At 40.2% G+C, this 25,662-nt stretch overlaps 1 protein-coding gene across 3 annotated transcripts in view; it reads left to right on the forward strand.

Moving 5' to 3' along the window:
• LOC127066242 (leucine-rich repeat and immunoglobulin-like domain containing-NOGO receptor-interacting protein 4) overlaps positions 1-25,662 on the forward strand; it is a 241,189-nt gene that overhangs the window by 92,293 nt on the left and 123,234 nt on the right. The window lies entirely within an intron of this gene.

Below are 25,662 nucleotides of genomic sequence, written 5' to 3' on the forward strand. Positions count from 1 at the left end.
CCAGCGTGGTTATTATTACACCCGTAGGATGGAAGCGAAAGGGAAAGCCGTTCTTATTTATTTCAGTGTCATTAACGCGCGATCGTTCGACCGAAAACGATCGGAGTGAAAGTAGAAGAACTTTCGTCGACGTACGGAAATTCTAATTAATAATTATACGAGCTAGTTACTCGTAAATATTAAATGAGAATCAAACTACAAAAATGTCAAGATCTAATTGAAATTTAAATCAATGGTTTCATCATCAATTTGACCGTGAACGTTAACTAAGACGTTCTATATAACATTTTCGACGTTTTATAACATTCACAAAGCGAGAATGGATTAATTTGACGAAATTCTACGAGGAAGTAAAAGGAGGAGCGTTCTCTTGGAGTATAACGCACCAATAAGGTAGCTCGATGAAGGGCTCAGGGAGAAGGCCGATAAGGGAGTCAGTCCGCGCCTTAGGGTGCGTTCGTCGAGAAGACGTAGAGAGAGGTAGAGAGAGAGGTAGAGCTAGAGGTAGAAAGAGAAAGAGAGAGAGAGAGAGAAGGAGCTCTTAGCCGGTCCCGCTAATTATTTCGTTCGTGAGCTCCCTACCGATGACGTCAGCTTTCGACTATCCCGTCTAAAAACAGTCTTCGTCGACAAGCAACGCCTTCGCCTTTCCTGCTGCCTCGGTCGTACTCTCTGATCCCTTGCCTGCGTTGTCTTCGGCCTAATGGCCATACACATTGAATATTTTATCTCCGTCTTTCCTTTCATTCATCTCGAGAGAGAGAGAAAGAACGTGAGAGAAAGAGAGGAGAGATAGAGAGAGAGAGAGAGAGACAGACCAACCGCGACGACGACGCTGAATGGTGGTTGGTCAACGAAATCTTCTTTTGTTCTTTCACGATGTGTCAGATTTTTCTTTTTATATCTGGTGTCAAAATGAAAAGGCCTTTAGAAATTAAAAACGTCGCTTCTAACTTCGGTTAATCTCTTTCCTCTCTCCTACGTTGATTGATTATCAACATAATTAATCAGCTAATATAGTCTTTGGACGTTCATCCTGTTGTAATTTTTTTTTCTTTCTCTCTCTCTCTCTCTCTCTCTTTTCCTTTTCGTTTCCTTTTCTTTTCCTTTCTTTTTCTTTCGCTTAGAACGGTGTCTATAAAATCTACATCGCGTACAATTTGCCAGGTAAAGTAGACTCTAACCGAATCTAAAAGTTCAAATTCCATGAACGCGAACCAGATATAGGTATACCCATAGCGAAGAAACCTATAGACGACAATGCAGGAACGCCTTGTGGAAATGGCGGGCGATAAAAGTCTCGTTTACCGCACGATTCGTTTGAATTTTAAGGAGGCGCGATAACGCGATCGATCGGTCTCACTCGGCTGTAGGTTCCTCTTTGTAAACGCGCTTACGCGTATTCTTCAATCGCAGTTTAACTCAAACCAACCGAGTCATCCTTTTTCGAAGCCTTTCTGTTCGCTGCTACCGTCGACAGCCGTTTACAGTCGCGTTACAGATAACGCGTTGGTGATAAATTCGAACGTTGCTTGGTAAAGTTGTTACGCTGATGGAAAAACCGAAAAGTAAAGTGAGAGAGAAAGAGAGAGAGAGGTAAAGAGAGAAAGATTGAAAGAGAGAAAGCTCGTTAAAACCAGATCCTACTACTCAAAGTAACTTTCGATTTATCTCCAATGAAAATTCATACCTTATGAAAATATACAAAAGCTCTTTTGATATTTTCTCTTTTATTATTATATTCATAAAATTTACGGGTAGAGTATTACAACGAAACAAAAGAAACACTATTCGTAAGGTTTTCGTATTGAAAATCTCTTTTGTAAAATTTCATTAAATACATACTATGGAATTCTCTCGGATTATTCAAACCCTACATAATTTATACAACCTGAAAACTGAAAACTATTAATTATTGAGAGAGTGATATTATACTAATAAAAGCATCAATATTATATATGTTATTACAGAATATTAATATTTGTTAACAAAATAGCACCAGTAATTTATTCGACTAGAAATAGATAAGGCATTAAAGAATATATATACTTACACACACACACACACACACACACATACACATACATACATACGCGAACGTGCCAGGGATAGGATTAGAAATGTTATCGCAAAAATTGGAAAAGACGTAAGAGAGAATAGTAAAATTGCGACGGATTCGTTGAGAGTCGAGTATCCTCGGTCGACACGTCGGATATCTTGAAAATCTTCATCGTTGTATAGGGCGTGGTGGCGGGTTGGAGGTCGGCTGAGTGAGCCACCCACAGCAGCGCCCACAACCAGTACTGGCAACAGGGACGCGCGCTCGCTATCGCGCGCTACGACGAGGTCGTTCGCCAAAGCACGAGCCACCTCTAGAGTGGATTCGCCCTTTCTCCCTTTCCCCTTTACCTCACCCCCCTCTTTCTCTCGCATACACCCTAGAGAACCTCCCTTCCCGTATTCACGCGCACGAACACAGCTTCGGGGATCCACGTCAGAGACCACACATTCTGATTAGTGGCAAATAATAGCCGTAACAATGGGCCCACCATCGCAGCGACGGCTCGTCTGTCTGTCTGTCTGTCTGTCTCTCTCTCTCTCTCTCTCTCTCTCTCTCTCTCTCTCAGTCTCTCTCTCTCTCTCTCTCTCATCTACGAGCTTCTCCACGCCTATGTGCATCGGAGCGCGGGCGCGCGCGCACACATCACAGATGGCGTTCCAGCAGTAGCAATCCTTCGTGCGTGAGTATTGCACGCATACGTGCATATAGATGCACGCATATAGGTAGGTGCTTTCACGCGTGCATGTGACTTTGCGTGCTCGCATATGGGTCCCCTTTGTGAATACCGAGTATGAGAGACAGAGAGAGAGAGAGAGAGAGAGAAAGCCTTTGCGTTAACCCCAGAGACACGAGCCAATCAATCCCCGTCTGCTTTCGCCTCCACCCTCCTACGCGAGTGTTTCCCTTCGGAGAGAGAAGTACGGCCCTGGAATTTCGATGATCTTCGCGCGTTGCTGAAGACCTTTTTTCTTTCTCTTCTTTTTCTCTCTCTCTCTCTCTCTCTTACTCTCACTTGTTCAACCCTCGTAGACCCGTAGATCGTCGAGGAGAACGCTCGTTTGCCGATCGCGACTTAGGAGGATCAAGAATATATATATATATATATATATATATATATATATATATATGTATGTATGTATGTATGTATGTATGTATGTATGTATGTATGTATGTATGTATGTATGTATGTATGTATGTATGTATGTATGTATGTATGTATGTATGTATGTATGTTAAAGATAGAGAGGGGAAGAAATATATAAGAAGGGGCGAAATCTTTCCTTTCGAGTCTTTGGATTTTGAGAGGGTGAGAACAAGGAGTAGCGACTTTCGGAAGGTTGCTTTTATTAGGCGCCAAGGAAGGAAGGGCCGAAGGGTGCGAAACGAGACGAGACGAGACCAGACCAGACGAGACGAGACGAGACGAGACGAGACGGTCTACTCCTACTCCTTGTGGTAGATACTTAACGACGAGCGTGAAAATGTCCTGGCCCGTCGCGATAACTTTTTCTTTTCAAAGAACTCGAGTATTTTTTTTTTTTATTTTATCTTCAAACAAAATAAATCCCTGTCTTGCTCGAACGTCCCGTCAAAGTTTGTCATGGTAAATTGTTTCGGTTAAGCTACTCTGACATCGCTAATATCTATTTAATCGTTCTTTATTCGATACCTATATAATTTTATTTATTTAATTTTTCTCTTCTTTTTTCGACTTTCTTTATTAATCTTTTATATTCGTTCTTCGCTTCGATAATTATCATTTTGTTTTATTTCGAGAATAATTATACCTACTTAGCTACCTACCTACCTACCTACCTACCTACCTACCTACCTATCTTAAGTATCGTTGATCAGAGTAAAAGGAGAGAAATATCAAAGTTCGTTCGATGTCACTCACCGAAAAGCATTAACGCCGTCCCGGTTTTAATTTTTCAACGAACCATGACTAACGATCTCAACCGTATCTCCGTCAACGTCGTCTCTACGTAAGTACGTACTTCGAACGTCGAAAATTTCGCATGGAATATAAAATATATATCTGGATAGATTCAACAACTCTCTTTCGGAATGTCAAGGTCGAGGTCTAAAAGATAACAAACGTATTTCTATCCGAGATTCTGCCGAATAACAGAAGCTTTCCATATTTAACCCGAAGTAAGGGATGAAAGAAAGGGAAAAGGAAGGGTGTAAATGATGAGAGACAGAGAGAAAGAGAATAAAAAGGAAGGAAAGCTAGTTCGGTAGTCGAATCGAGGTTAAATCCACGATCCAAGGTTAAGGTTAATGGTCGAAACGAATAGAGGGATTTTCGAAGGGGAAAACGGTCTTTCCAATTAGGAACAAACGGAGGAGAGATAGATAGAATAGGAAGAAGAAAAAACGAAGAGAGAGAGAGAGAGAGAACAAAAGGCGGTAAAAAGAAAGAATAAAAGGCGACAAGCTCGTCTTTATCTAATCTCGTTCTCGAACGTGAGTAAAAGGAGAAAGAGGAAAAGCAAAAGAGTTTTCTGTTACTTTTGTGGCGAGTCTTTTGCCTCTTCGACTACATGTTTTTATTTTCTCTCTCTCTCTCTCTCTCTCTCTCTCTTCGTTTTTCCAAAAAGAGAACAACGATCGAAATTACGGTCATTTTCTCTGTGACCGCACAGCTGCCTTATTGTACGTATGTACCGTACATATGTATGTACGTATGTATGTATATGGAATAATACGCGAGAAAGGAAGAAAGAGAAAAAGTTGAGGGAACGGGAAAGGATGAGTAGTTAGTTGTGTGCGAGGTTCAGTTTGTACCATGCACTTCGTTAAACGTCACGTGTACTTCTTCGCTACACGTCACTCCGTCCTCTCCGTCCCATACTGCTCTCGAGACTCAAACGCAGCTGGAGGGCGATAAGGTGCACGACCTTATTAAGATCGTTGAATTCTCTATCGTTTCGTTCACGAAACACGCTACTCGTCTTATACCCAACTAATCGCCATGTAAGACGATTTTTTAAGACGATACACTTCCTTTTTTCGTGTTTTAACGTTACGTCAGTTTTTTTTTTTTTTTATTTATATATACCATGTACTTGATATATACGTATATATCTTTGTAGCTATATAATACGAACTTACTTACATATCCAACTATCTATAGTGAAACTTCATATACCGTTTCATAGTATCAGGTAGATATACACAGATATATACGTGTTTCCGCAAGAGTTCGATTAATTTTTAAACAGCAAATTGCGTATCTTGCGTTAATCGATGCGTTCTACGGAAATGTTTACCGTACCGAACACATTCGTGCTTGTTACATAGGAACAAGCGCTGTTTGGAATAATCGATATTATTGTTATTTGCTCTTCCGTTAATCGATCGCTTAGTTAATCGCTGCTAGCATAATCAACGTCCGTACTAGGTGTACCATGTATTGTAGTATACACCTGTAGACACCAATGTAACTATATACATATACATATATATATATATTTAATATATATATATATATATATATATATATATATATATATATATATATATGTGCATGCGTTAACTACATACGTCCTATTTGATATGAAATTCCGAACGTGACCTAGCAAGTAAAAGTAACGTAATAGATTTCACGAGAGAATATTTAAAAATCAAGGGGAAAGCCGGTCGAACGATAAGTATGACGGAACTTCTCTTCGTAGTCGCTCGAAACAGCCTTTTCGATAAGGCGATAATAGGAAAGACGCGAACGCTAATCCTTCAGGAAAGTTAGCAAGACCGTACTAATCGATGTTGCGAATTGGTAAAAGTTTCGATCGAGCCACTTACAGTTTCGGCTTGCTAAAGTTAGCCTCTATATGACTCCTTCTTTACCTTCTACGAACGAAACACAATAATGTGAGTAAATAATTTATTGATTAAAAGGATCGAAGAAAAGGAAATAATACTTTTCTCGTCGCGAGAAAAATTTCGATATTTTCTCGATATATTTTTCCACTCGATGGCGGACGATACGTTTTCTTCGAGAGTTCGAATGCCAACCGAGAAAGGCGATTGTATCGATGCCGTCTATCACGAGCGGATGTGAAAACGATTATCGAATCATCGATAACGCGATTTTCCTGGCCACTTCGGTGCACGTCAGCCACACGCTATCGGACTACGTGTCCTCGAAAGAATGTATATGTATGAATGTACGTATGTATCTATGTATGTACGTATACACGGTGTATATTGATATATATGAGGGAGAAAAGAGGATATAAATATGTCGAAAGAAAAGGATAAAGTAGGCGACCTTGTTAATAAAATTAAGTAAATTATAGATATTATCTTATAGACAAGGAGCTTGGTCTATAGATTCGCATTTGACCGATATCGATCGCTGACTTTCGTATCTCGATCTGTATTCAACAAAATCGTTACGTTTTCTCCATCCCGATGATCACGGTTGAAAGCTTCGAAATATGATAGATTTGAAAGAGAAAAAAACAAATTTCGAAGAGAATAAGAAATATCCTTTTGAATTTTTTCTCTTTCCTCATCTCTACCCTTGTCCTCTCTTCTTTTCTTTTCTCTACTCTCGTTATTCTCGATCGATTCGATTTCACGCGAAAAGACATTAATCAAGTCGAACGAGCGTTACACGCTAAAGGGCTTCGGATTCGAAGCGATGGCGATGGAAAATGTTCACCGTTAAAATCGAGCATTGGCATTGCCATCATATGCCTCGAATGCCTGAATATAAGCGAATTTTCACGGTAAAAATCATAAATACGCAATAGTCTCTCTTGGCGTTTATTAAGACGAATCGCGGCTCATTTCGTCTCGTCTCGTCTCGTTTCGTTTCGTTTCGTTTTTACTCGGCCGCAAAATCGTGTCGGGCCATTAAACTTTCCTTCTTTCCTTCTTTTCTTCCTTCCTTTCTTTTTTTCTTTCTTTCTTTCTTTCTTTCTTTATTTATTTCTTCTTGTCTTTTTCCTTCTTTCTATCTCGTAGACGTGGTAGAACCCAGTAATATCGCTGACGTGTCGTTAACGTTGCCGCCCCCGATTCAAAAGTTTTCTTTAAAAGTTCTTCGAGTGGTGTGTATACGTCCTTCCGTCCGTCTACCACCACTTGGTCACGATCGCGTGTTACCCACCTTTCTCTCTCTCTCTCTCTCTCTCTCTCTCTTTCTCTTTCTCTCTTCTATCATTGTAACGCTCTACGTAAAGAAGCCAATGCGCATTCCATGCAAAACCGTTTCCGGAAGTCGACCCTAACTCTCACGTAATTTATTTACTTCCCAACTTTTGCGCGAGCCGCGTTAACGTATATATATATATATATATATATATATATATATATAAACTATATATACATGCATGCATATATATATATATTATATATATGTTTGTATATAGTTGCATACATTCGTCTTTGGTTCCGTTGGAATAATTCCAACTCTCGTCCGTCTAGACCAACTTTCACGAAAATTCTTCGACATTTTTTTTTTTTTTTTTTTTACAAATATAAGTTGAAGGAACGAAGGAATTTTTAATAATCGTCCTTTTTACTTTTGTTTTTTGTTTATTTCCCTTTGCTCTTTTTTGCTTTTTTTCTCTAAATCTACGCAGATCTACGGAAAAGTATCTACATGTTCGACGAATATATTCAATTAATTAGCCCGTCAATCTGTCACGTTCAGTAAGCTACGAAACGTTCTCTAATAAATCGTACATCATTGTAACTTTGAAATCTTGTCTGTCATTCGTTCTGTATTCTGTTTTCCTCTGCCGGCGAAAGATCGTAAAGTAAATTTAACGAGAAATCCAGAACAACGGAGAGCGTCGACGTTACTAAATAATTCTTCGTTCCGTCTGGCAAACTTTGTTCTAGAATCGATTGGTCGATTCTAAAAACGTCATCTTTCTTTTATTTATTTATTTTTATTTATTTATTATTTTTATTTATTTAGCTTTTACGTTCTTTATTTTCTTTTTTCGAATAAAATCATTGAAAAAGACAAAGTGGGAGAGAATAAAAGGCGTTCGTACTATTTACAGTTAGCCGACTATTTTCTCGTATCGAGGAGTTTATGGTGATAGGAACGACGACTGTAAAAAGTCGATTGTGTTAACGTCGATCGTCGGTACCGACATAAAAACGATTACCGAAACGTCATTAATACGATTTTCCAGTCGCACGCTTCGACGTACCTACGCTAGTACCGGTCACCTCAATCGCCTCGCTGCGTTTATTCATTGATTTTGTCACACTTCTCGAAAGAGATGGACATAAAGGGAAGGCTTTTATTCAAAACTCACACGTAACTAACCACATACAATATATTTCAATCGCATCAATCTCGTAAACTCCGATGAAAAGTTTCGTTTCATTCTTTTTATTATTTTTTCCTCCCCTCCTATTTTCTCTTCATTATTTGCTTTACCGAAATAGTAAACAGCATCTTTTTGCATCCTCCGGTCGAGAATATTTTAAACGCAGTCACGCACGCACACGCACATACATAGCTACGTATATAAATTAAAAAACCTTATTGAAAATAGGAATAAGAGCAAGCAGGAAACATTATAAATCTTTGATAACGAACGAACGTACGAACGAACGTACGAACGAAAACATGAAAGAAGTTGTACGATACTGCGTTGCTATAGAATAACTATATCGAAGATATACATATATACATAGAAACGAAGTTACTTACATGCCTGTATATTCGTATAGGATATTTATAACGTGCTTAAACAATCTCGCCCGGAGCTCATAAAATTTTCTCCTGCGACTATTCCATTCAGGTACACCCGGAAGTGTTTACGTCGGTGTGCGCTAGTCGACGACGACGTTCGTTTGCTCTCGTTGAATGAAAGATCGCGAGATCGATCGATAAGTCGGCAAAGAATCCCGTAGAAATTCTCTCTCTCTCTCTCTCTCTCTCTCTCTCTCTCTCTCTCTTGCGTACGAGGAGCGCGCGGAGGGGAAATAATTACGTGTACGAAGAAAAGCTTCGTCGAAGAGGAAAAAAAAAAGAAAAGGACGAAGCTGAAAAGTGAGGATCTGTTATGTTCGTGGTATACTTCTTTTCCTTCTACTTTTCTTTCTTTCTTTCTTTCTTTCTTTCCTTTTCCTTTCCTTTTCTTTTCTTTTTCACCCCTCCTCGAGCCACCCAAACTCCACCCTCTCCGTAGGATTATCACGCCAAGATATGAATGAGAATTCGAAGCGTCGGGGCTTCATTCGTTCCCTTTCTTCTTCTTCTTCTTCTTCTACTTCTACTTCTACTTTTTAGTTTTTCTCGTTTTATCTCTTTCATTGTTTTTATCAGATATCTCGTTCGCTCGTCTCCTTCTCTTAATTTCATTGGATATTTTCTTACTCTTATATAAGCGTGTTTTATACTCGTGACTGTATTATCTCTCTCTCTCTCTCTTTCTTTTTCTTCTTCTTTCTTTCTTTCTCTGCGTATCTGTCTCCATCCCTTTTTTCATTCGTTAGAGAATATTTATATAAAACGTACTTTTCTATACAAGTAGAACGTCTAGACCGATTATCAAATACATCAGGGAATGATATCATCGATGAATATCTCTCTCATCGTCGTATCCGATTTCTCGAGAGTCTATAGAATCGAAGTTCTGTTGCATCTTGCATAATTAACGTCGAAAGTATACATCGTGGATCTTCGATCGTGAAATCTATAAGATAATGACGTGGGAAAATTCGTCTAGATTCGCAGCAGTTTGAATTATCCTCGCATCGAGATGGAAAGGATAATGACTCTATTGAAACATCGCCAGATTATATAAATTCTTTTCAATTGAGAATATCTATTCTTATTGCTTCAACGTTTATATTGAATAATCAAAGATTTTTCTACAAACAAAAATTTCTTTTTATAACATCGATTAATTGGCATTAAGCGAGCAGTGATAATTTAATTGCACCGTCTATAATTACATTCTATATCTTAAATACGGCAATGTAGATCTTAACTATATCCGACAAGTCGAAATATGTATGTACGCGCGCTCGTGTGTGTGTGTGTGTGTGTTACATTACTGAATTAGAAAGGAGCTGGTATTGCTATAGATAGCATCTTTGTTCTATATCGACAGAAGTACTCGGTCGAGGTGGGAACCCACATCTTCCGACCACTCTCCAAAGTCAATGAAGTTATTTACTTGCATAAAACATGCCTCGCATTCTCTATCACTGTCAGTTACAGAACAATTTCTCTATTTCTCGATGCCTCGGTGATATAAGTTAATCACACTGTATTACCGTTAACCACAGAGTTTAACATTTTTTTTTTTACGGACACTCGAGAAATGAAAAGAGAAAGAGAAAAAGAGACAAAGAGAGAGAGAGAGAGAAAGAGAATGAGATAATAACCAGCAATTTCTTCTTTCGTTCCACCTTCAACCTTTTCTCCGCTTTAATTCTGCATCCGCTTATCCGCTATCTAGGCTACGCTTAGCGTTATCTTCGCCTAGTTCCTAAACTTTTCCGCTCTTGACGCATGAAAGAGTGCTATAGTAAAAGTCATAATATCCGTCTAAAGTCAAGGTTGATATCTTTATTACGATGCTACCGCGAATAATACGGCCTCTAATTCAAGCACGGACTCTTGGAAAGTTCGCGTATAATCGGCTCTATTAAATTCGTTAATCGATCCATTGTAACCCATCTTTCTCAAGACCTTGGCTATTTGGCGGATTATAGATCTTATAGTTGATATCTCCTATTACTTTGCAGAGATAAAGAGAGAGAGAGAGAAGAATCATTACTTCGCATGATTAATCTCATAGTTATATTTTTCTTTCGTTACTATTATACCATCTTCTTTATCTCTTATTCCTTTTCTTTCTCTTTCTTCGTAATATCTTGTATTAGCTATTATAACCACAGATTCTATGCGATATTGTTCTTAGAGAACTATCGTCAAGTTCGGTTTGCTTTTCAACGTAAATGAAACGTTTCCCTTTCGTCCTTCCTCTCCTCTCTCTCTCTCTCTCTCTCTCTCTCTCTCTCTCTCTCTCTCTGCCGGTCCTCTCTCCTATCTCATCCTCCTCTTCTTTCCTCGTCTTCACCTATCTCCTATCTCCCGTTGTAGCGCTTTCTCAAGCGCAGTTAAACCCTGACAAATATTTAGATACCGCTTTCTCGAACGTGTCAGAAAGGAATCGCTTTACAATTCTCTCTTTCTCTTTCCGTCTTACTAATAGACACTTGTAGCAAATAATAATAGCATCGTCTAAATTCGTCAAAATTTTTCAAGCAAAGTTTCACATATATGAATCAGGAGCAAGCGAGAAAGCAAGCAAGAAAGTAACCAAGTACGTACTCTCGTGTGTCACAGTAGTCATATGATTTAAAAACAAGCTCGTTCCCTTTGTCCCTCGTTAAACGACTCCCGGAAATATGATTATCCTAACAATCGCGGTTACGATCGGAATTACGGGAGGAACGTAATCCACGGTCTCTTCTTAATTAATCAAATTAGCCGTGGCTGGCTGCTCCGTTGGCTCGTGCGCGTGTGTTCCATGAATTCGAAGGCTCGCCTCTCTCTCTCTCTCTCTCTCTCTCTCTCTCTCTCTCTCCCACACTTTCCAGAATTAATACGAAACGGAAGTCTCTCAATGGGCGTTATATCGAGCGACAGTGACAGAGATAGAGAGGTAGAAAGAGACAAGAGAATGATAGAGAGAGAGAGAGAGAGAGAGAGAGAAAGTGAGAGAAGGACAGGTAGGTGATACATACGTGCAAATGGATAGACAAAGACAGACTGATAGATAGATGGAGATGAAGATAGAGAGAGAGAGAGAGAGAATAGCTAGTTATTAAATTCTACGCTTGCGTCGTGCAACGTCAGTGTCAGTGTGTCGTCGTTGTCGTCATCGTGCGTGCGTGCGTGCGTGCGTACGTGCGTGCGTGCGTGCGTAAGTGAGTGAGTGCGTGCCTAAAGGTAATTCCACGACGCGGATAACCAGGCTCGTTGCATTAGGTGGTAGATTTTGCTGTCCGTCCGTGAGTTCACCCCCCGGCCGATAATCATCGTGATATACCCTCTCTCGCACGCCAACGACCATCGCCCTCGGCCTCCCGAGTATATGTGTATACGAGAAAGTACCTGCACGTGACGGCAACAGTCCTCTTGGCTACCTACCTATGTACGTACATATATCCAATACATAAAGGTACCTACATACATATGTACATACACATACGTAGGTACGTAACGTGTTCTCTACAAGTTTAACTCGGGGTATCGTGAGCAAAGAAAAATGGCCGATTAGAGGAAGCATAAATTATAGTGAATTTTGGCGGGCAACCTATACTTAAGAAGTATTCATTCTCGTCCTTTTTCTCATTCGAATGGGAATGACTTAACAATTTCTTTTTGCTTCGATTCAATCACCTTTTCCTTTATTATTTTGTAATCAACGTTAATGTCGAACTTCTATAAGACGAGTTACGTCATTGTTTTGATCATGCTCACGGTTACTACGCGTTTGTAATAACGTAAACTCGAGAGTTCCTTTTTTGTTTCTTTTGAATACGACGCGTACGAAATTGTTTTTGTTTATGAACGATATACATATTTACTTACTTACTTACTTACTTACTATGTCCGTTTTCTCCTCGAGACCTCGTGAACCTCGCTGGCAGTTTCCTTGGTGACTCGGTCGTGTACACAACCTTCGTCCTACGAGCTGTTCCTTTTTCTTCTTTGGTAATACAACGCTTACGATTTTACGTTACACCGAGCGAATTTAACGGATCATTTCGTACGTAAGCTGAGAACGAAGGTGGCGAGGAAAGTGTGGTACTAGTAATAGTAACAGGAGCTGCAGTAGTAGTGGTAGCTGGAAAAAGAAGATGTATTTTCTACTTTTACGATAGCGTACGATAAAAGATTAAGATATTTGCGAGAATGATTGTTCGGCAAAATACGAATCGTACGTACATACGTATATATATATATATATATATTTGTATCTATCCTTATCGTAAACATTATTAATATCTTATTTATATTACGGAGGATCTATATTAAGAGAGATTTAGTAAACCAGTCAAACTTTCGTTTCATCGAATTTGTTCAACTCGATAACACGGTATTACGAGAACTCTAACGAACGTACAATTACGTTTAAATCGAAACGATCTTGTTCTCGCCAAAGTTTCTTCGAGGTATAAATACATGAACGAGCATCGTTCACCCGTTATAACCACTTTTGTGATATAATAAAGTGCTGATTGTGGATAGTAATGCGTCTAACGAAACGTTACCGGTCATTTATAGCATGGTTTAGTTATAAGACCGAACAAGCGCAGTTACTCTCATTCGGTGAAGTCTGTAACAACTAAGTGCAGGAAGGAGAGTTACTATAATACACCTCTACTGGACAAGCAGCAGCATACTCGCGTCCTTCATATGGATATACGTTTCTATCGTTAACCTTTTATCTTTTCTCTCTTTCTCTCTTTCTATTTCTCTCTTTCTTTTAACGACGTTCGATGCATCGCCGAGAGAACGGCACACGGTTCACATTTGTTTTCCAAACTTTCTCGTTCCATGCTCATTAATTGCTATCCTTTCTCATACTACTATTACTACTACTACTACTACTATTGTTACTATTACTACTATTAGTATTATTTTACTATCTTACTACTACTATTATCAATACTATTATTAATATATTATCTTATATAAAATTATTCTATAAATCAATACTATTATTATCAATACTATATTATTATTAGTTGGTAATAATGGTAGTTTTTACCATTATTATTTATTTTCTACTACCAACATTCTGTAAATTCATTCATTCTTTTTCCATTCATTCAACTAATTATCGATCGACATAAAATCGTCAAATCTTACGTTAGCAATTTATTTATCGAACAACTTCCGTTCGAACATTTCCCTTGTATCGCTCGTGTCAAAATTATCAGAATTCTTCACTGTCCTCGTAATTACTTTACCCAGAACCGATATTTCGTTTTATGTCCTGTTATACCGCAAGGGCATTGCAAGTATAGGAAGGAAAGGGTGGGGAGAAACTCCCGAAACTCCTTATCGTTCTCCAGGGAGGACGAACGTCCAACAAAGGTTATCGGTTATCAGATCGTCCCGAAATGCTGTTCTCCTCGTTCGAATTTATGGAAATATGAGAAGCAACGGCGAGAGGGTGGAACCAGAGAGACAGAGACGGAGAGAGAGAGAGAGAGAGAGAGAGAGAGAGATTTTTTTTCCTTTTTTTTTCTTCGTTTGTTCGTTCGAATTTTCTTTTTCGTTTTTTGTGTTTTTTTTTTCTTCTTTTTTATTTCTCCTCTTACTTCTTATCATTTTTATTACGAGAAAACAAGAACGATTTAGAGTTTTAAATCACTAATCGTTTACAAACGACAAATATTTCGTCGGGCTTGAGAAAATGTAGAATTTAAGAAGCTCTCACTGTTTTCGAAAGTATTTGAAATATAACGGGTGGGAGAATAAGTTGAAAATGTTCGTCGAAATAACTTGTACAGTTTCGAAGAAAAGTCGTTTGATACCCAGCAAAAGGTAGCGTGCTAACCGAAGATTAATGTATTTTTAAGATGGATATTCTTATTTTGTACGTTTTATTTCGCATGTTAAAAATAGTCGAGTATAATCCAAGTGACTTGTTTTACAATAGATGGTTCACCCGGTATATTTTCTACGGGCGACACTCGGCCGTTTTCTTTAAGAACGAGAAAAGAAAAATAAAGATATAGAGAGAAATCTCTCGAGAAGATTTTTAACAAATCGACGAAAGTTTTTTCGAGTACGATGCTAGACCGTACAAAAACTTGGAACGTTAGGGAAATTTACGAGCTGCAGTTGCGTGCATATTGCAAGCGCGCGAGATTCAAAGATACGATTCGATTTCGAGTTTCTTTCTCTTTCCTTTTATTTCTTTTATATATATATATATATATATATATATATATACATATACATATATATGTATGTATGTATGTATATAGTAGTCGATCTCGACGTCTCGAGGGAAAAGTTTTTTCTTTTTTTCTTTTCTTTTTTCTTTTTTTTCTGTTTCTCTCTCTCTTTTTTTTTTTTTTTTTTTTTTTTAATGGAAACGAAGAGCTCGAGCTAATTTTTTTCCACTTTACTCGCTCGTTACTTTCGAACGAGATAACGGCAAAGTGGTAGTAAGTACAAATCTTACAATACCCATCTACTCCGTTTATATACATATAACGTACGTTCAACGAAATACCAGTCTCGTTGTTGCGTGTGTTCTCCCGTTGATCTATGTGCCGAGTACGCGTTATTACACAAATTTCCAATGTTCGCTTAGCAATATCGAATAAATAAAATTCTCATTAATTCTCGAGTCAAGATGAATGATATTTCGAGACAGCGAAAAGGTACGACACTCGAGTACGATCTGTCACGAGTCACGCAGAGGAAAAAAGAAATAAAGAAATAAAGAAATAAAGAAAGAAATAAAGAAAGGAAGAAAGAAAAAAGAAAAAAGAAAAAAAAAGTGAGAGGAAAAGAACATACCTACGAGTCACAGACCGTCTCGAACGACTTAATCCAACAAAAGCCGACTAGGATCGAATGAAAACGTTAACATCGAACTCGTTTTCCCAACAATGCTTTCCTTTCAGAAGGCACCTTTTCGATGACGTTGTCGATGGGGGTAAAGTGTAGACCCGACAGGTCGTATAGGGAGTAGAGAGGGGGAAGGGTCACAGGGTTTACCCACGAGGAAAGGAATACATCCTGATTTTCGCAAACATGGGTTCGTGAAAAGCGAACGTAGGAACGTAGGAACGAAACGAAACGAAAGAATGAACGAAGTTGCCACCGTTGCTGTTGTTACCGCCTCCGGAGACGGAACGGTGTGCTACGAAAACATTCGCACGGTCCATGTGTAGGTGCGTGTTTCTTTGTGCGTATTTATCTATAACCTGTGAATTCTAAATGCGTTCGTGTGTTTGTGCGACTCGTTCGTGCCGTCTCGAGCAACGGCAATCGCTTTTCTTGGAGCGAACCACTGTGTTTGGTCTGATTTTTGACATCACTTCCGGTAGTGTGTGGAGTTGGTGCTGGTTCACTAACATTCAGTCCCTCTCTCTCTCTCTCTCTTTCTCTCTTTCTCTCTCTCTCTGACTTTAAGATCCAACGTAGATTGGGCAGCAAGAACGAGCTGTTCGTGCATGGGGTTTTACGGTTCTCCTTTGTTTGCCGTTCTTATACAGTAGGTACCTACTACGTTCCTTCACGTGGCGCAAAAAGGACGAATGCAGAGGAGGAAGGAGGAGGTTGGTTGACTGGGTGGAGAAAAGGACACGGAACGTGGTTGAAAACTTAACGCGAGATATCGAACGTTCAACAACCGCCTCAATCGCAGCAACTTTCATCCGGCGAAAGAATCTTGGCAAACTTTCCTATAAAATGCCGGAATTACGTTACCACCCCGTACGGGCAAGCTCCTACCGTCCATGGTTTTGCTCTCGATTCTAGCTGCCGAAGGAGAAGGAGAAGAAGAAGCAGAAAGAAGGAAAGGAGAAAAATCAGGACGCCAATCTTTTTCTTCTATTCCCCCTTCTTCTCTTTCGTACCCGATCTATATCGTTTCCGTAGCTTTACAACGTTTTTAATGGGCATTCTCTCTCTCTCTCTCTCTCTCTCTCTTTCGCTGTGCTTTATGAGTGGAAACGGGCAGAATAAGTGTTCCCAGCGATCTCGAAGTATCGTATAATAGATAAGCCGCAGTTAAGAGACTTTCTCGTAACTCGTATAGAAATTTTCGCGTTAAGAGATTTACGAATATAATAAGGTTAATAACGACGACGTTATTATCAGGAAACAATACCATTGGGAGTCTCTCTTTCGAGGGAATAGTAATTGTTGTTTATTTATACATTTATCTATGAGTCAAGGCAATGTCGGTTGTTATTATTATTGTATTTCTCTGAAACGTTCGATATACAATGTCTTCTCGACTGACGTCAGAGATGTGTAACACATCCATGTAAACTAGAGCGGTAGTCGCACTATTCGCGATTAGCCAAGGGAATATGTCGAGGAGTTCTCCCTCGCGTGGAAATTTCGCAAGACGAGAAGGGCTCCGAGGGTTTACACGGAGAGTAATTGCCATCGTCGCCGCCGGTGGACGACGCCTTTATGGCACGACGGTAGCGCGTTGAAGGAGATGGGAAGTGATGGAGGACGAGAAGGAAGAGGAGATGGGTGGAGAAGGAGAAGGAGAAGGAGAAGGAGGAGGAAGGAGGGTGGCGAGGGCGAAGGCATCGAGGGTGGCGAGGGCTAAATTGTCTCCTCGTGCATTGCCTTCGGTTAATACGCGCGATATTAGACGCTTTATTACCACCATTACCATAATTCTGTAATCGATACGCGTCAAGCAAGGAGCTCGCCAATTTCGGATACCGGATAGCACGTAAGAAGCATCGAGAGACAGAGAGACAGAGAGAGAAGAAGAGGGAGGAAGAAAAAGGACAACATTTACGGGGGTTGAAAAGGGAAAGCAAAAAAGATGATTCCTTTTCTTTTTCTTTTCTTTTCTTCTTTTTTTTTGTATCATCTTCTTCGCTGTCCGTCCAGTTTCCTCTCTCTCCCTCTCTCTCTCTCTCTCTCTCTCTCTATCTCTCTCTTTTTCGCTAATATTCGTAGCGCGATCGCGCGTAATCACGGCATTGTTTTTTTCCTCTGACTCGAGAAAACGAAAAGAAAGTAGAATGAGAAGCGAGGTAGGGTAGACGAGTCAAGAAATGGGAATGAATGGACGAATGAGAGAGAGAAAGAAAGAAAGAAAGAAAGACAAAGCGTAGCGAGCGGAATAAATTCCAACGTGGGGTTTGCATAAATAATCCGAGAATATTCGGCTGGGTTCTTCTGTCTTAAAGTTAGACGTGTATATACCTAACGTTCGAGTTTATGTATATGTATTATATATGTATATACGTGTCTGCTGTTATATGTGCAAGTAAGTACGAGCGTCAAAGTTACGCGCAAAGATTTTCCCACGAATTTCCATGCACACCACTGTAAGACCGACCGTCCTCGAAGCTTGTAACGAAGCGTACGCTTCGTAGTAAATATTCTGGAAGCGGAGGAGCTTCCAGGGGTAACCGGTGACTCTCCTCTTCTTCTTCATCTCTCCTTCTCTCTCTCTCTCTCTCTCTCTCCTTTTCTCTTCGCGTAATGGTAGCTCTTATTCTTAGAAGAAGCTCGCGCCGGCCTTTAGGACGCCGTTGGACCGTTAAAAATTTACTACAGTTTGCTCGTTTCACAGTGAAACTTTTCGTATCCGCTATAAAGTCTAACAACAATTACGAGTTTCACGGTTTTCTTATCGCTCGGAAACGGGCCGCGTGTATGCGTGCGAGCACCCTTTTCTTCTTTTTCTTCTTCGTTTTCTTCTTTGCCTTCTTTCTCTTTTCCTTCCTCTCTTCTATTCTGTATCGTTTGTTTTCATCTTCCTTTAGTTTCGCTGACGTATTCTTCCGACGAATTAATTCTTTCTCTTTCTCTCTCCCTTTCTTTCTCTTTCGCTTGAACGAGTGCTATGAATTTAATGACAACTCGCAGAAAGCCTCTTTTAACTATCGCAAAGCTTTCGACGAATAACGCGTCGTTTTCTTTAACGCCGGCACAAAATGACGTCCCTGGGTCGGTCGAGAAACGTTAATTGGATTCGACAGCGTCGCTAGCTCTCTCCCTCTCTTTCTTTTTCTCCCACCTCCTTGACGTTAAAATTATCTCTAGAACGAGCATAAACTTTGCGACGTTTCCGCTCGCGTTTATTCGCACCTCGTAATTCCTTTCTCTCCCTATAATTAGAAAGATCCGGGAGAGCTTTAGATGGGGAAGAGAGAAGCTTCGTCGAATTTGTTACCGCGTATTATCGAGTAGGTCGACGACAACGAACGAACGAACACGACGAAAGAGGTGTTAAATGAAAAGGGACAAAATTCGAGGATCGGGAGTGTACAGCCGAGTAGTGTAGGAGCATAACTTACGAAGCGTAACCTTAGCCTTGAGAAATCTAGATTTAGCTATCGACGCCCTTCGGTTCGTTCGGTTCGACGATACGGACTTGTAAAGTCGCTATTTATGCGCTGGCTCTCGATTCATGCATTTCTAAGGTCGAACGTATCGATTTTCAATTTAGTTAGGGAATTCCGAATGGTAGAAGAAAGGTATATGATATATCTATCTGTCCTTCTCTATATACAGATTATATACGTACGTATATTCTTCGAGCAAAAGTATAAACGAGTAACGTTAAGCGTTAACTAAACGCCGTACTCGATGATAATGAAAAGAGTCGGCAACCTATAAGACATAGAAAAGTATGTACGAGTTGCGCGTGTTCGAGGACGAGAAATGGAAGAAGGACATCTCAAACTCACCAGGCAAGGAAGCTGAAAGTTCGAGAACCGAAGGAACTTAATTACCAGGTGAAGGAGACAGTTTGATCGTCGTTCCAGTTGCGCTTTTTCTTTACTCGAGATAGGCGAGTTTAATTTATCGTGTACTTTTATTGTTGTATCCCGATGCAATTAAATACTTCTCCATGGATAAACTTTTAATCGCGGACTCTTCCGAGAAACGTAAGATCGACCATACGGAAGGAAGATCGTTCCTCGAGCTTCTCATTTTTTTGTTCACCCTTCTCCCCCACCCCTGCCTGTATCCCCCCTCTCTCCCTCCAATTTGTTTCCCTTCATTTCCACGCCCTTCGTTCTCTTTTTTGTTTTGATTTTTTCTTTCTTTCTTTCTTTCTTTCTTTCTTTCTTTCTTTCTTTCTTTTTTTCTCCTCCAAGAAGTTATCGGTTTGGCGTACGTTCTTTCGAGCATTATTCTCGAATCGAAGAAAACTCAGAAAGACGCTTCATTGAAGAACGTTTTCTATGTAATCATCATCATCTTCTTCTTCTTCTTCTTTCTTCTTCTTTTTTTTCAACTTTCTCTCCAAAGAACTTTAGTTGGAAATGACACTTTATCGTTTCTCAAGCTAACAGAGTTTAATACACTCTCTTGTTAGAACTCGATGAATGCTCCTGTTTAGAAGAAGATAATTCGTTCGTCGAAACGAACCGGTTCGATCGAATCGCCACTTACATTTTCCACGAATCTATCGTTCCCCTTCCTACATCTAGTTAGTTATATATCCTTCGCCACTCTCGATTAGAAGCTTTTTCTTCGATTCCATTAATCCTCGAGGATTAACTTCTAGAAAATCGTTTATGAATAACTTACGATTCGTTGGATATAGATCGATCCATAGTTATAAATTATTTCTCCGGTATATATGTACATACGCGTGCATACTTGCGCGTAGAACACAATCGTAGTTAATCCTTTTAAACTGGTATCGGTGTATCGTAGAAAAAACAAGAAAAGACGAGCTCTACCAAACGTTCGATAATTTCAACGATTTCTCCAACGATTCGAAGCAACAATAGCATCGAGCTAAGAAGAGTATTCGCCTGATCGAAAAAGTATGGACAAACGTTATCAACCGTGTAATCGCGAAAATCCATGAGTCAACTCGTGTCGTCGAGTCGTGCCAAGCAAATATCCATCTTTCTCTCTCTCTCTCTCACTCTCTGATCGTTCTTCTTTCTCTCTTCTTCTTCTTCATTCTCTCCTTTTCCCCATTTCTACGAAATCTTTCCCCTTCGTCGATTAATACATCTTTATCAAAAACGTAGGATCTGACGGTGCTAGTCACTTTCTCTCTCTCTCTCACTCTCTCTTTATCAATCTGTCTTTCTCTGTCTATCTCTATCTTTCTCTCCCGTCCAAACGAGTCACGATCCTTTGCCTCTTCCCTTCTCTCTCACTCTCTCATCCTAGGCAATCAATTTGATCGAAATCTACCGCGAACGAAAATACCGTGGGCTCTGACGTTCACCCTTGTCAGACGGTAATTAACGTAAGCAAAGATCGTTATCTCTTTTGAAGTCCGGCCTTCTTTTCTGTAATATTTCTCTCTCTCTCTCTCTCTCTCTCTCTCTCTCTCTCTCTCTCTCTCTCTCTCTCTCTCTCTCTCTCTCTCTCTCTCTCCATAACTTGATTCGTTTCTCGTTCACCCTTCTTACGTATACAAAAGGGGATTCCACGAATTCACTAGCAACCACCGCACTGTTAAACCATCGTCTACATTATTTCCCCTCTCCTTGATAACACCGTCAGACATCAGTAAAAGAAAAAGAGAGATAGAGAGAGAGAGAGAGAGAGAAAGAGCAGTGAGTATAAACAGACGCGATGCAGCGTGATTTCATTGAGCCACAACAAACGGCGAGCCGCGCGTTACACAGCGGCTAACGAATGTTATGCGCGACGCCACAAAGGCTTTTCACTTCTGAAATTTCCACGGAATCTCGAAACTCCATCTCTTGTTTCTCTTCGTTCCTCCTTTCTCTTTTTCTCTTTCTTTCTGTCTCTCTCCCCCTCCCTGTCTTTCTTTATCTGTCTTGCACGCACACCCTCGCCCACGATTTTTCCGTCTCTCGTTCCGTATCACGGCCGGTAAGACGAAAAGAAAATATTAGAGTGAAGTCGAGGAGGAAAAGGAGAAGGAGGTTAGTATATAACGGATGAAATTTTTACCAGTGGGTTTGATTCAAAGGACTTCGAAGCGTCGTCGCGTAAAATTTGGAGATCGTCTTCCACAACCTCGCGCTAGCTCGCTTTTATTCCTCTATCCAACCTGCTATCTATTTCTTGCGTGTTCCCTTTTCAAAGTTCTCATTAAATATTTAGCCGGGATCTATTACGTTCTAACGAGTGTGTCACGCGAGAAAGGAGCTCTAAAAAAGAAGAAGAAAAAAAAACAAAGGAAGAAGAAGAAAGAAACGAAAATGTCGATCTGTCTTTCTCTGTCTCTCTTTAGTTTCCGTAAATTACACTTATGTATTGTGCATACAAACCTATCTAACATTCGTTCTTACGAGCAAAATCCTTCCACGGATATCCAATACATCGGTACATCTAGTAGTCCGAAGGGGCACCCATTGTCGACTCGAAAATTTTATTTGCCCGGGGATCGCTTTTGATCTCGAAATCGCGTACACCAGCAGGTTTCGCCAGCGTAGTTCGCGTTAATAAACGTTTTAATTGCTTCCGTTCCGGGGAAATAAGCAGCGGCCATAAAGCCACGAAACGTCCGTCGCAGAAAAGTCCCATGCGACGAAGGGGTTTAGGGAGGCGAGACGCGAACGCTCAGCCAATCTGCATACTATCTATACGCAAACGAGTAAACACATAAATACGGCGTGTAGTACGGTGGGTTATCTATATATAACATATAGACAGTAGACACGGCAGGCGTAACCCGCTGCGGCCACGCAGAACGGGATAGGCCGTCGGGATGAATGGAACGAATACACAACGGATATGAGCGAAGGGTTACCGTTTTTCCCCATTACTCTCCCCGTGTATCAGAATCCGGAAATTACCTGCCGTCGTATTATCATAGGAGGGTCAAATCGAGACCTCCTCCAACCAGAAACCGTTTTCAGTCACGATCGCCCTTTCTCTCGCTCTCTCTATCTATCTCTGTTCATCCAGTTTTTGGTTCTCCATACACGAAACACCGCGACGTATCTTCCTCTCTCTCTCTCTCTCTCTCTCTCTCTCTCTCTCTCTCTCTCTCTTCTCTTCTATTCTCTTCTCTTCTCTTCTCTTTCGATCGATAGTCTACGTGCCTCGCAATTCGAATTTTCACTGCACGACGAAGAGTAGGAGGAAAAGGGAGAGGTGGATGAAGAGAACGAGAGGAAGGGTCAGGATAGTACTATTGCTACTACTGCCGGTAGAGGTGGAGGAGATAAAACTCGTCCGAAATGTATCCGGCTTTAGGCGAAAAATATCTGTACGTCTACTCGACGGGACACGATGAGAGAACGTGCAACGGACAAAGTCCCGTAATGGTGATGTGTCCTTCCTCTCTCTCTCTCTCTCTCTCTCTCTCTCTCTCTCTTTTTCCTCTCATATCTCTCTGTCTCTCTCGCTCGTAGACTCGCACAGGGTGACGAGCTGACCATCCTCGCGTGAAATAACTCTTCGTCGATGCTGGACGAGACGAGAGTGGACGTCGCCGAAATGTCGAAGGGTGGGCCCTTTTTCGATAGTATTTCGACCGAAAATGATATACATATCACGTATCTGTACACCTGTCTAGATGATATAACCAAAAGAAAGATGGCACTTATTTATATTTTTTCCAGTTTTTAATAGAGAACTAGTCAAGAGACCGATATGTAGAGATATATATATATATATGTACATATGGTACATTGCGAAGGATCGCTAAAAAGGAAGCTGCTAACTATCGAAATGTATTTGATGAGTGGTCGTTGATTGTTCGACCGTCCCTCCCCCCCTTCTCTCTCTCTCTCTCTCTCTCTCGAGTGTACTTTGCTGCTTCGTCAAGCTTAGCCGTCTTTAATGTATTCTTCTTCCGTTCTCCCTCCATCCCCTCTTTCACTTTCCTTCCTCTCGTAATTTCCGTATTCCGGGGATCATCGAATGTTCCCGACGTTTACATTTCGACTGAATTTATACAGATAGTTCCAACGTTTCACGAATTAATTCGTTCCGATCCGATCGGTGCTCTTTCTTAAAAGAAAAATTCGCAAAGAGAGATAGATAGATCGATGGATCGTTCTTTTCTCTCTGTATTATATAATTAAAAAAAAAAAAAAAAAAAAAAAAAACAATAAAAAAACAGTAGAAAAAAGAAATTATTCGAGCTGATAATTCTCTCGCTGGATTTCTCCTTTTTACTATTTTCTTTTCCCTTCTTTCATGAAAACGATGAAAGGTAGGTACCTATCTACATTGTCGAAGGATAATTCCAAATACGAAATGGAGAGTCTCTACGTACGTCCATACGATTCATTCAATAGACGCGTTAGATCGGCAGTGTTTAATTACGGAACGCATTCGAAGCGAAAATTGGTTCACCGGACAAGCAAATTCTATGCTTCCTGTAAAAGACTGAACGGCTATCGCCCTAGGCTCAAATTCGATGTAACGAACAAGTCGAGCGTGTTACCATGAAAGTGACGCATGCATTTCGATCTGTGTACGTAATTCTCTCCCTTTCTCTGGCTCTCGCTCTCTCTTTCTCTCTCTCTCTCTCCCTCCCTCCCTCCATTTTCTCACGAGTCATCGTTCCCGATTTTCGATCGCGTCATTCGCTCATAGAAGCCAGGAGACGCACCGTAACTTTGGAGAAAAAGAATTCTGCGCTCGCATTTTCGTTAGAATTCTCGGGGCCGACGATTTCTCGTTTGAAATTTTGCATTTTGATCGAAGTCTATTCGTTCCCGCCGATTTCCATTTTTGTTCCTTTCGCCTTTCTCTTTTTTTCTTTATTTTTTTATTCGAATATATGTGTATGCATTTGTGTGTATGTATGTGTGCGTGTCTATACATATATATATATATATATATATATAATATAACATTCGTTCTCTATTTTCTCGTTCTATTTTTATTCCACCCCCACTTCGCTCCTATCACTTTGCATTTTTTTCCCGGACCTACGAATTCAACGTTCGTTTTAATTTTTGTCGAATCAATGAATTCTATGTCCGTTCGAATTTGTCCGAGTATTCTTTGATAACAGAGAAATAGGTAGAGTTATCGTATAGGTATCCTTAGAATCGATTCACCGCGACTATAATTTCAAGCCACGAAATTGTTTCGTTCGTGAACTCGTCTTACATCGGATTTTATTGTCGGTTTATTTTCTCTCTCTTTCTGTCTATCTCTCTATCTATCTATCTATCTCTATCTCTATCTCTATCTCTCAGACTCCTAAGACCCGCTTGGTCGTCCCGTACGATCCTATACGTAGGTGACTCCTGCAATCGTGTAATTCTTCTATCTAGGACGGTCACTTACTATTGAGCGCTCTTTTACTCGCTACCGAGCGATCCCTTTGAAAACTTATTTCCTGAGCTTCCTCGTAAATCACGAACTCGGGACATTTTTAAAACCTGCCTTCTTTCTCATCGCCTCGATGATACTCGCTTTATTACATCATTAAGATATATTATAGACGTTATATACATACTCTCCGAGTCAGCCCTTATATCGTCCTAATGAAAATAATCAATCGAGGGAATAATATCTCGGAGATAGGAGGTAAAGTTCGTTTCGGAAAATGCAGTTTCCCTTGAATAAACAAAAATACTTACTCTTTGTATATAGTTCGCCACTCTGATAGAGTGGTACGACTGTGGAAAGTAAGAAACTGACAGAAAGATAAACGAACTCCTCGCGCGTAAAAACTGCAAAGTTTATTCGAGTCTCCCGTAAAGAAGAGAAGTAGTGGTAAGTAGGTAGGTAGGTAGGTAGGTAGGTAGGTAGGTAGGTAGGTAGGTAGGTAGGTAGGTAGGTAAGAAGGTAGGAAGGTAGGTAGGTAGTAGGTATTTCTTTTAAAACGTACGATTATTCGCTTCGATAAAAATCTCTTCTTTGCGAGAATATATGTACCGTGAAGATTTTTACGTAGGTAGGGGAATCTACCTATACGTGTATATGAACCGTGTAGGTTGGTTGACAGTATCGA

Source organism: Vespula vulgaris, chromosome 9 (assembly GCF_905475345.1).
Source record: "Vespula vulgaris chromosome 9, iyVesVulg1.1, whole genome shotgun sequence".
Taxonomy (NCBI): Eukaryota; Metazoa; Arthropoda; class Insecta; order Hymenoptera; family Vespidae; genus Vespula; species Vespula vulgaris.